The 12,340-nt window shown below is 37.6% G+C and overlaps 1 protein-coding gene across 4 annotated transcripts in view; it reads right to left on the minus strand.

Annotated features, from left to right (window-relative positions):
• Positions 1–10,949, minus strand: part of LOC145673137 (ferric reductase 1) — a 209,094-nt gene extending 198,145 nt beyond the window's left edge. For 2 of the 4 annotated variants that reach the window (XM_081742547.1, XM_081742550.1), the window contains exon 1: positions 10,624–10,949. The gene's annotated coding sequence lies outside the window, so the exon portion shown is untranslated. Of the gene's footprint in view, positions 1–10,559 lie in introns of all 4 variants that reach the window. The other 2 variants (XM_081742545.1, XM_081742548.1) reach the window with 1 other exon arrangement.
• Between the last annotated feature and the right edge of the window lie 1,391 nt (positions 10,950–12,340).

A 12,340-nucleotide genomic window follows, 5' to 3' on the forward strand; every position in this document is an offset into this window, starting at 1 on the left:
AATTAGGTATGTACTTAAGCGTTTTTTTATGTATGTCTTAGAGGGGAAGTAAAGGGGCGGGGAGAAAAGACTTTTATATCTCGGAATCCTGGAATGTTAGAGAAATGAAACTTGTTATTTGAACAAAAATTCGTTATCATGTGAAATGAAATGCTTCTGTTTTACATCCCACGTTTATGCCGGTTAGGCTAAAGGAGACGGTGATTATGAGAAATAAATGAAATGAAGAAAGTAGGAGGAAACGGGAAAACCCCGAGAAAACACACGAGCACGGTGTTTGTCCACCACAAAGTCCACACGGTGCAAGCTGGGATCGAAACAGGGACCCCAAGCACCGGAGGTGAACGCTCTACCACTGAGCCACCGCGGCCCCTTAAAAATTCGTTATGTTTGCAGGCGTATGATGTGCGAGGCTGTAGACCGAGCAAATGTGTGGGCTGGGGGGAAAGCCCCCATGTACTCGCACTGAAATTCGGTATGTCTCGGGATACCGGAATGTTATTACATACAATTTGATATTTGAACTGAGATTCGGTATGGTTGTAGGTTTACGAGGTACGAGAGCATAGGCCGATCAAATGAGATATCAGAGGGTCTAAGGGCAAATCCCCAGACATTTCTTTTTAAATTGATTATGATTAGAGGCTTTTGTGGTGCGAGGCCCTAGTAACGGGGGTCTAGTGGCGAAGCCCCCAACTAGCCGAGGTCTATTAAGTATATAAATGTATTTGCGTAATGACTGGAAATCGCATGTATGCCTGAGGACAAAATTGCATAAGTAGCCACGAGAAATGACAATCCTTTAAGATAAAAATTTTAAAAAGCTACCAAAATGTACTCTTGAATGAGTTGTATAAAATTATGTTTGCGCAGGGGCGAATCCAGAACGGACTCTTGGAGGGGGCGGATGGATTCTTAGGGGGCGGTTGGGGATGCTAGGAGTGAAAAATTACTTAGATGATCTGAAATTGCCACAAATTACTACTAAAGTACACTGTTAATGGTGGCGCTGGGTAGGGGCGAACGACTTTTCGCCCTCCCCCTGCATCCACCTATGTGTTTACATGAATGATATAGCTCCTTATACAACCTATGCAGAGTTAATAGTAGTGGATTACTAATTACAAAGATACGTGTTACTGCTCGAGGCTCCATATGGTATTTTGTATACACATACAGTACATTAATACATTGATTTTGATACATTAATTGCCATTTAGAACTTCATCTCTACTACAATTCTTAATTCTAACTGGAGTGGTAGGGTCACAGAGAAACGTATTTTTAAGGAAAGAAAAAAAAAAAAAGCTCATCAAGAGCAAGAAAAGGAAGTTGCTCCTTAATTTGATTTGATCTATATTTTATGGGCTGTTCTATTAGCAATGGCCTAGCCCATCACGACTAGGAAATGGCCTCATTCACTGACCACAATAACTCAGAAAGAATTAGAAAAGTAAGCAGCCAGAGTCTAATGAAGAAGCTTGGGCTTGAGACTAAGGTTTCATCCCAGCATTTGACTAATGTTACAGAAAACAAAGGACAAATTTTCATCAGGACGACAGCTTTAAAATAGATTTACTACCTTTTCGGTCAAGTATTTCCACTAGAATCTAATCTGACAATGAGATTGCTCTCACCTAACTCGACAGTTTTACTCAATCAAATTTGGAGTAATTGTGACATATTAAGGCACGAAAACCAAATATCAACAGAATGAAGGGAACGCAAGGCTGTCACACGATCATATACCAAAAGTGTCTTAAAATCCTATTTTAAGCATAGGAATGAAAATCACTTTGTCAATAATTTCGAAAATTTTGCTGATTCGGAACACCCGAATTTTCTGACACGGAGTTTCGAATCCGGATCCAAGATTCGAAATTTCGGATCCGGATCCAAGATCCGGTTTTTCGGATCCGGATCCTAGATCCGAAATTTCGGATCCGGATCCAAGATCCGGTTTTTCGGATCCGGATCCAAGATCCGGATTTTCGGATCCGGATCCATGATCCGTTTTTTCGGATCCGGATCTAAGATCCGAAATTTCGGATCCGGATCCAAGATCCGAAATCTCGGATCCGGATCCAGTGTCCGGATATCCGGATACCGGATATCCGGACCCAAGTGGATCCGGATATCCGGATCCAAAAATATCCGGATCTGGCCATCCCTAGTTTCTAATTCATGTATGACCAGTGTTTTCTTTCTTCTTGCATGCAGCAAATACATTACATATACAATTAATTATAATGTCAGTTATATATGGTGTTCATTGGGCAAAACACTCAAAAAATAAAGATTTATCTTAGACTCGAGAAATGGTTATCCTTCCTTTTTCACTATTATTTGGCCATGGAACAAACACCTGAGACATATACAACCCCAATATACAACATTGTGGTGTTGGAATGTATAATGCATAGGATATGATGCTTTAGTTTTTTTTTTTTTTTTTTAATTCAACGCTTCCAAATAAAATGTAATAAAGAAATAATGGCCATGTTTTTTTAAAAAAAATATTCAATTAGAACGGGACAATCTACGCAAAATTTCCAATCGATCAATGAAAACGTCATCTTTCTAGAGCCTGTAGTTTCCGAGATCTCATTGTCGAAAGAATTGACCACAAACATATAAACATAGTTTAAAAGAACTCAGAAGATAGAAGCACAATTCACATGCATTGATTTTAGAGAAGGTTTATTAAAATACAAAGGCTTTGAACAATAATTTTATATCATAAACTTTATGAAAAAGATATAGTTAACTAATTTAAAGTACAAATACTTAAAATGTTAGTCTCTATTAAACGTGAAATCACACATAACCGTAAATGAAAGATTTGAAAGCCAAAGTTGTAGGTTGGAGCTCAGATGCTTTTAATTGCTATTGTAGCATTTTAATAGATAGATAATTCTGTGTATAAGTCCATAAATATCAGCATAAATATGATATGGACTTTGGAATCATTGAAGGGTTACCATATTTCAAAAATGAAAATCCTGGACGCTACTAAATTACAAGAATCTTTGAAATGCTTAAAATGAAAAGAAGTGTGCTATACTAATTTACTTTCCTCCATTAGATAGAGTTGTTCAAGTATCACGTAATCACATTTTTAATCATTAGTAGACCTTCTCCTTCCTAGTTAAGTAAACGTAAGCAGATGTTATACCCCTACCCCTGGTAAGCATTTTTACTTTTTATTAATTTTTATTTTTTTAATTTTTTTAATTGTTATTTATCTATTTTATTTTATTTTATGTTTTTGAAATTTCTCAGGATCTGTTATGTTTCGTGGCTTCCAAAGTCTGTTTTAGCTCATCCAAGATTCAATCAAGTGGTGGCTCAGAAGGTGTATCGGAAACTCGTAACCATTGTTGCGTAAAAAGGAAAAAAGAAATCTGCAGCAAATAATTCAAAAAGACGTTTTCCTCCACCTCATAAGCTTCTTTCTTTTTTTTTTAATTCTCCATTTTCCCATTGTTCTTTGTTCAGTTTCATTAATTAAATCAATATATTTTCTTCTTGAATGGTCAGCGGAAAATTAACAAAAATATCGGCCAGGGATTATTGATTAAAATATTTCCGAAGCAAAATGCAGATTGAAACAGAATACTAAAGATTACAATAAGATTGAGCAGTAAAACTCTTTGTCCCTGGTCCAATGAAACGAATGCTTCGTTCGCCAAAGTAGTTAAATCGTGGACTTAAATTCAATTCACGTTTTACGTATTCTTTTTTTTTTTTTCAATTTTTGAATTACCATACTCAGAAGTTGAAGAGAATTATTATATACCTAATCCTGTGACAAAATCAAACTAATATTCCCTTCTTTTCTTCTTCGCTAAAATCCGGGACATTAAAACGTCCTGAGAAATATTTTCGGGACGCAGATGTCTATTCCGTGACGATCCCGAATTTTACGGGACGAATAACCACCCTAGTCCCGCCGTCCCGCTTGCCTATCTTTGCCCATTATAATTCTAAGAAGTGGAGGGACGCAGTAGATATTTTAAGAAATGGAGGAACAGCGTCCTTCTGCGTTCTCCCTCACTAGTGGGCAATATCAAAGAAAAGTTACATGTAAACAATTAGACCTTTTAATTAAGCACGATTTAATGTATAGTGTACAGGGGGTCGAAGATTCGGATGGAACAACTTGCATTGTGTAATAAGTTTTGTTGTTTTTGCAATATCACAAGATTTAACACGGCTGAGACAATCAAATCGGCAGTGCTGGCGCTCATTATCAATAGCGCATTTACAGCAACACATGTCTTGACTTTGAAGTTTAATGGCACTAGGTATACAATTTCAAAAGCAAGATTGAAAACGAAAAATGAAATTAAACCACATTCATTTTTACGTCCCACAATTATGCCGGCTAGGCTAAAGGAGATTGTGATGAAGAGAAATGAATGGAATGGCGGAATGAATGAAGTACGAGGAAACAGGAGAACCCGAGAAAACCCACGAACACCGTGTTTGTCCACTACAAAGTCCATTTGGCAAAAGCAAAATTGACTTACAGTATTATCGGAACATGTCAAAAACCCCAAAGTAACTTAGATTACTAAGTTTTCTCGAAATCAAGACAGATAAATTGCTTCCTTGCACTTGAATCAACGTTAAACCTGTCTTACAAATACAATTTATAAATTATTTTCCATCTCCTTTCTAAATCACCCCCTAAAGTGGTTAATTCTTATCTTTCGTATATTATGTAACATCTATAATTTTGAAGGAATACGTAGAAGATGGAGCGAAAAGGGACCTCTGATAATCCTCCTATAAAAGTTTTCTCGCATCTTAAATTCAGCTGAGTTTCTGTCCCGCCTCCGAAAATCGTCAACCAAATTATACTTTTCCTCTGAGATTTGGTTTCCCCAAGTCACGCCCACCTTACAATTTTTAGTACCATAAACCACCCTCTATATGGATACAAAAAATAGATGACGATCGGATAAGTCACTTCCTCGTACTAGGTAAAATTAAAAGGAAAGGAAGTGCACAAATATACTATCACACATTTCTAGGAATCATTAGACATTAGGGTTAGGATGGCAACTTTCTTTCCCCTGTGGTTCAAAAAAGGGATATGACAGACTGGTAATCACGAGTTAAGATACCACATATGCAAGAACTACATAAGAGTTAGAATCTTCACAGGAAGTAGTAGCGTGTATGCACTTTCATAAATATAGTTCTGCTAATAAGTCTAAAAGCCTTCGGAACTCGTACCGCAATCGCAGTGGAAGTTAAGAAGGAAAATATTTTGTGTATGCAAAACGGAATTACGCTTCCTCTTTGACTCATGTATGTCCTGTGTGAACTTTTGTGTGTCCTTTCCTTCAGAAGCTACGCTTTATCTATTACACGTGGCCACATACACAAAAAGTGGATTTCCTTGAATCATTTCACAAAGCAATTTCATATCGGAAGCAAAGTAAACTAGCTACAACAAAACAATAAGCATATGCAAAGTAATCACAAGAGGGAAAAAAGTAATGCTTCGCACCCACATACCCCAGAAATGTCGGAGAAAAACACTGAAACCAATTTTTAATTTACCCTAAGTGAATCTTCCTTTCTCTGAAATGTAAACCAACATACGACACGTGAATTTAATGGGTTGTGGACACAAGCTCACCACAAAAAATACAATTGTATTATAAAATGAGATACAAAGCTATGGACATTCCTTTTACTCTAATTTCTTTATACAGAAATAATAACTTTTGAACCATATTTTAGGTTTCCTTTTCTAAAGTTTTGCAGGAAAAGTTTCTAATTGATGCTTCAGAATGATTTGTTCTTGGATACAGCTTCAGCCGCTGTCATGTTGCTCAGAGACTATCAGAAGGATCGTTCGTTGACTTCGATTGATGAGATCAGAAAATCCACGATTCCACGCTTCACTTAAGTTGTGTGTCCTATCTGTCCCCTTAAGTGTAGTAACTTCGTATAATTTCTATATTTCTTTAAGAAAAAACACTTACCTCCTATAGTATTGGTCTAAAGTGAATAGGAGGTAGTTCATTAAAAATTATCGTTCCTGAAGTGAACTAGATTAGAACAATCATTTGCTATTTACAGTCAACAGTCAATCACGAAAGAGAAACAAACATAAAAGTGAGGTTATGTCCACCATCGGTAAGCTTTTATCCGCACTTCTAATGTGAGACTGGCAGTGAGCTTATGTCGAGTGGGCGTTTCGCCGGTGAGCTTGTATCCTGCACTCGAATTTATCATCTACATTCCTGTCAATTTTCTCATCTAGAAATCGAATCCTTTCGGCAAACGAGTCGAAACAGTTTTGAGGCAAGAGGCAATGATAGTTTTAGGTTATCTTCTTTTGCTAGCGATACGCAGCAGTACGCAGTACAGACTCCTTTTTCTGAGTTTTAAAGTTGTAATTTCTTTACTTGTGTGTTAATCACATGAATTTTTCAATTGAAATCAACTCTAGAATCGAAACAATAGTATATTAGGGGCATTAAAAAAGATACAGTCAATAGAGGGCAGTATATACTGTACACGTAATGTTGCTAATATCATAATAAAAGGAATCATGAAAATATATCTTAAAATCAATTTTACTTTAATAGGTAGCGTGCTTTCTGAACTTTTTTTTCTTCGCCATAAATGACATCTTTTTAGCGCCATTAAAACTTATTTGACTCTCGAGCACTGCGCATGAGGATTAACCTTCAAGCATAGCTGTTTAGGTTGATTCGATTTACCGATTCACACCTCATCTTACACATTATTTTCATCAAACGCTAATACTACTGCGGAATTTATTTTCTATTTCACAAGTACTACATTTAGAGTACAAGTACTATATGTCGAAGCGCATATAGTCTCTTTGTCGTCAATTCTACGGCCAGTCTCCAATAATATGATATTAGGCCTGCTATGAATCAGTTGTCTTATTCAGAAAATAGAAGAAAAAAAGGTGGTTTCTGGGGGACATTTATCACTGAACTGTAACTATACCCTATATGCTAAATATAGCTTACTTTGATAATAAATTAGTATCAAAGATACATCCCATTTTTATGATTTTGTGTAACGAACTACGATGAAATAGTTTAAAGAAAAAAAAAATAAATAAGACGCTTAAGAGTGAACAAAAATCTTTTAAGAGATGATTTCTTGTACGAAGTTCAAGAAATTCTAAGGAACATATCGAAAATCTCCTTTGAAAGCTATTATCTACCGAAGTTCGAAAAAAATATATATATATTTTAAAACGGCCCCCAGACAAACTGAAACCTACTTTAAGAAGTTCGAGAAACTACGTAAGATTCACGGACCACGTTAGACTCATTTATTAATGTAACTTCTTTTATTAAAATATTTTGCGAGCAGTGCTAAACCCATACAATGGACCTCACTAGCGTGTGTCTTCGAGGCACAAATTTCCAGTTTAGATTCCCAGTTAGAGAGCATCGTGCGAACCACAGCAGTTCAGATTATTCCAACTGTAGGTCTCGTCCTATGTTCTTGTTGAAAATGATAGAAAATAATAATAAACAACTGGCCTATTCAAAAAAGTTGATTCAACTGGTCGGAAACCCTTCCGATACCCTGCCGTGTCTCTTAAAAATATATGCAAGGTAGGGTTTGTAAACGGAAATATTTAGATAAATTTGCACCAGGGCATTTCAAGAACTGGTTTTTGAACTTTCTACAGCTAATAGAACTGAAAGAATAAGTTATTTCGCCATTTTGCTTAACAGTTTTCACAAAATAATCACAAACTGACGTTTGGTAACTGTATTTCCGCACCCTGTGTATTTCATACCCACAAAATAATATATGAAGTGAACAATTCAATTCCATTTATTGAAACCTATACGTAAATTTAGTTTATTTGAATGTAAGCTAGTTTGACGCCCACCCTACATGTAGCAGCAAATATACAATTACACATCAAGCAGGCTTATGTGATGTTGAATCTCATTCAAATGGGAGCTTCAGCAGGGCAGGGGCGGATCCAGGACCGACTTCTGGGGGGGCGGTGGATTGTCATACTGCTACTTTTAAGGGCTCCAAACTTTTTGATGGGTTTTATTTATATATATAAAATAAGAAAGTTTCCTCTTATGGGGGGGAGATCGCCCCGATCGCCCCCTGGATCCGCCCCTGCAGCAGGGGTGCCCACAAAGGGGGGCTATGACGCAACCTGCGTCATTGAAATATTGGGGGGGGTAAAATCTATATAAATGTTTGAGGGGGTGTAAAAATTAATCGAAAGATTTTTTTTCATGGATGAACACCTACGGATAGACAATTGAGGGGGGTGCGTCATGGACATAAGGGGGGTGGGCACCACTGGCTTCAGATAATTTTATAATATTAAAGAATATTCTGTACGGAAGTTCAAAGAGGAAGGGGATCTGGTGATAATATTGGTAAATTGTGTGAACCAGAAGTGTATTCAGGAGTTTATTTCCAATAGAGTTAAGATAATAAATATTGTGATTTCTTTTTTTACTGAAATTTTCCAAATTCCAGCCTGCAAAGTTAATTTACAGCACAATCATTCAAAACAATAGTAACGGCAATACACTTTGTGCATCTGAAAAAAACATATGATGGTCAACCACCGAACTCAAACCCGAGACTTCTCGCTTACGAAGAAAGATCGCTAACAACTAGAATATCATGCAAAATAAGTCACAATGTAGGCTCCCGTAGCTAATTTGACCAGAGAAGTAGACTATTCCCCTTGATGATGTAATAGTGCTGCACATGAATTGAAATTGTAGGCTACCGGTAATAGTTAAGAACAGCTACTTCTCATCTCCCGTGCACGAGGATACATCTTAACTGTTGCACTACCTAAACACCCTAAGTACAAGGGCAAGAACTCAGTATATTACCTACTTTTTAACATCCTAGATAGTCAATGAATAATTCCTGAAAGTATGGCGTTTCTCGTCCTTCCCTAAATGGGAAGTACGTCTCCTTAACTATAACCCATGAAATTTCTCGGACTCTTGTATTGGCGTAGTAGGAGGGAATGATCCGGCACAAGCCATCCCCTTCCTTAGTAGGCCTACAGATTAATCGGACATCGAACATTGTTTCTGCTTACATGCAGTGTCCTAAATGGATCTCGATATTTCGACGTTCTTGACTCGATAATTTATCACAAAAAGCAGTTAGTCATATTAAATTAAAAAAATATCTTTAACTCTGCTTTATTTCAGCAAATTAATTATACGCCTATCTTGTATTCTTAATCTTTCTGGGCTTTTTCTCGTTAGTATATGCATCAAAGTTACTGACATACGTAAAAGCAAATCAAATTAAAAGTGTAAAAAATAATAATTGTTATAATAGTTATGGTATAGCCTATAGTATGTGGCATGACGACAAGTGAGCTAGGAAAAATCCTCACAAGGTGGTGTGTGTGTAAATCAAGAAACATTCTGAAGTAACGTGAAAGAGAATAGCCCAATATAGACGATTGTGAAAAAAGAATTAGACTTTCTTCTAGCAGTGGATTGACAATGGATACGCACACGCGCTTCTTTGACATAATAATTATTAGCCCACATTCTTTTTGGGGGTAAACTTTACAGCACATTCCAGCTGGGCATCAATAAATAGGACCGCTTTAAAAAGGTATAGTGGAGTTGGGGTAGAAACGGGTTAGGGAAGTTTTGGGCAAGAGTACACTTTATGCACAACAAATGATTTTGCCATATTGTTGACCTGACGCAAGGTAAGAATAAGTAGGGTAGGGTAGGGTCGGGTTAGGGAAGTTTGGACCCATTTTGTTAAAATTAACAGTGTAATTGCTCATATTGCTATGTATTGTATAGGTTCCTATGAATGTTCTGCACAAAGTGCACTCTTACCAAGTTTTGACCCATTTTCATAAAACTAATAGAGGAATTTCTCGTTTCCGAGTGAATACACCAGCTGGAGCGGACGTTGTAATGTTAACCCATCTTTTTTTTTCTGACTACGCCACTGACCTCTCGCTTTTTCCTCCTCATTTAACTATATTTGCCGCTTGTCGTTAGACCGAGATCAAAGGCAGGTACATTCGCAATGATGATGAGAGCAGCGCTTTACCACTGTAAAACGGAACCCCCTGATACACTTCCTTCAATTTGTATCTGCCGAAGCCCACAGTATCTTTATAGGCGTACCTAGAGGGGGCCAGCAAGCCACCCCCAGAACTAGAAACCCGTTGGACTGTAGGTTAAGGTTCTTTTAATTCTCAAAAACGAGAGTCAATTCCCCCCTCCCCAAACAAAATTTACAAGCTACGCCAATGATATTTTATTGTATCAAACAAGGGATGGGAAGGGCAAGATAAAGAGTCAAATGCGAACTGAAACGAAATCTACCCAACAATAATTTTTTGCTTTTGTACTCTGCAACATTGTAATTCAAGGGCGTACAATATTCATTCCCATAACAAACAGTCATTTACATAATTCCCAGGTCAGCATAAATAAAATGCATGATCCAACTTTAGCACTATAACACACCAAACGGAACTATAGTGAATTTGCTAAAGCTGCACATACCTTTCCAAAAGCGGTTTCTGTTAATTCAGCATGCATGCGAACACAGGTAAGAAACAGCACATACCAGGACAAATAACGTCCACGTCGACTCCTGGTCAGAAGGTCCACCTCAGTTCCTCAAGATGTCAAATTACTCAACTTTCACAGGTAACAAAATATAGCCACAAACACGTAACACAACATTAATCTTTCGAAATAATTGATTTATTACAATTATTTCTGTTACAGCAACAAAAACACAACACTATTTGTTAGATTATTACAATAACAAATGTTATTATTCAGCACATATTGTTGTCTCAACAATTATAAAACACAGTCATACACCTGAAGAACACAACACCAACACGGTACAGAAACTAACAGACCAGCATGGCCTTCAAAGCCGCCAGCTATCTTGTGGTTCTTCTCTCTCCAGCGTGATTGGACAACCGGTGCCGTGAAGAATGACGTCATATTCCTCTTTCACTTCTAGCACAGCTCCATGAAAAATCCTTGGAGATCGTTGGGCTTACCTTTTGGAAAGGTGCAACGTCCATTTCTGTACAGAAAGAGAGGAAACAAAATAATAAAGAAAGTAGGATAATTTTATTGAACCAGACAGCGGCTACCAAACGTCATTCATCTACACCCATGTGATTTAATTTTTGCTCTTTGTATATTCTCGATTAGGCAAAAGAGATAAATAGATGAGCGTGTCGGTGATGCAGAAACTAATGAAGATAATTTCACAAAATATATCCGAGAGCTTTGTAAACGTTTTCTGTTTCGTTATATTATTTCATGAAAAAGGAATGCTCACCTTATAAGTAACCTTGAAATTCTTTACTGAAAGTTAATTAATGGTTCGGGTTACTAGCTCTGAAAACGAAATTGCAAACCGTTTAATCCACAAGCATCCACAGTTCAAGATTTAAACGAGAGTACTAATATCATTACAGTTTATTTCCTGATATAACAAAACAGTGCCGTGGCGTGGAAAATCAGCGCCCGGGGCGAGAGTATACGACGGCGCCCCCGTACATACGTATGACTGAGGTCGAGAGACCAACTGCGAAGCGCCACCATGGTTGGCGCGAAGAGTAATAAAATTTTTAAAAATAAACCCTGCTTTTCCTTGATTTTGAGCATTTTTTCTTTCCACTTTATATACGTGCACATGCATTTTTCCTAGTATAAATCTGACCCTGGTCAAATTAAGTATTAGATTGAAAAATGCTGTTGATCTAAAATATCCCAAGTATTCTGCCCTCTTTTTCTTTCCTTCTTTTGTTTTCTTTCTCCCCTCGAATTTTGCGCCCCTTACTTCGGCGCCTGGGGCCGTCCGCGTAGCCCCGCTCGCCCCCTCACGGCACGGTACTGTAACAAAACACTTTTCGCATATAGTACAGGTGGTTGCATTACACATAGAATTAGAGATTCCACTGCGGCTTAGGGGTGTACTGAGCAGGGATTCATATGTAGTGGTGATTTCAGGGAGTGGCCACAGGAAAATGCCCCCCGGAGCCATGAAATCCTCCCGGACTATATATGCTATCGTGCTCAATGTAGATTCCCAGTACAGTAGACTCTTGATTATCTGGGACCGAGCTTACCTCGGAAATGAAATGATATGAAATCTTTCAGACTAAGTTCCACGGTTACGCCGTATAAGCTAAAAGAGACGATGGTGATGAGAAATTAATGAAATGGTGGAACGAAGAAAGTGGGAGGAAATGAATATAGCGATACACAATGACAGACAGTTGAGCGTGATGATTTGGGAGTGAGTGGTTCAGCAG

This window comes from Thermobia domestica, chromosome 16 (genome assembly GCF_964235325.1).
Source record: "Thermobia domestica chromosome 16, izTheDome1.hap1.1, whole genome shotgun sequence".
Lineage (NCBI taxonomy): Eukaryota > Metazoa > Arthropoda > Insecta > Zygentoma > Lepismatidae > Thermobia > Thermobia domestica.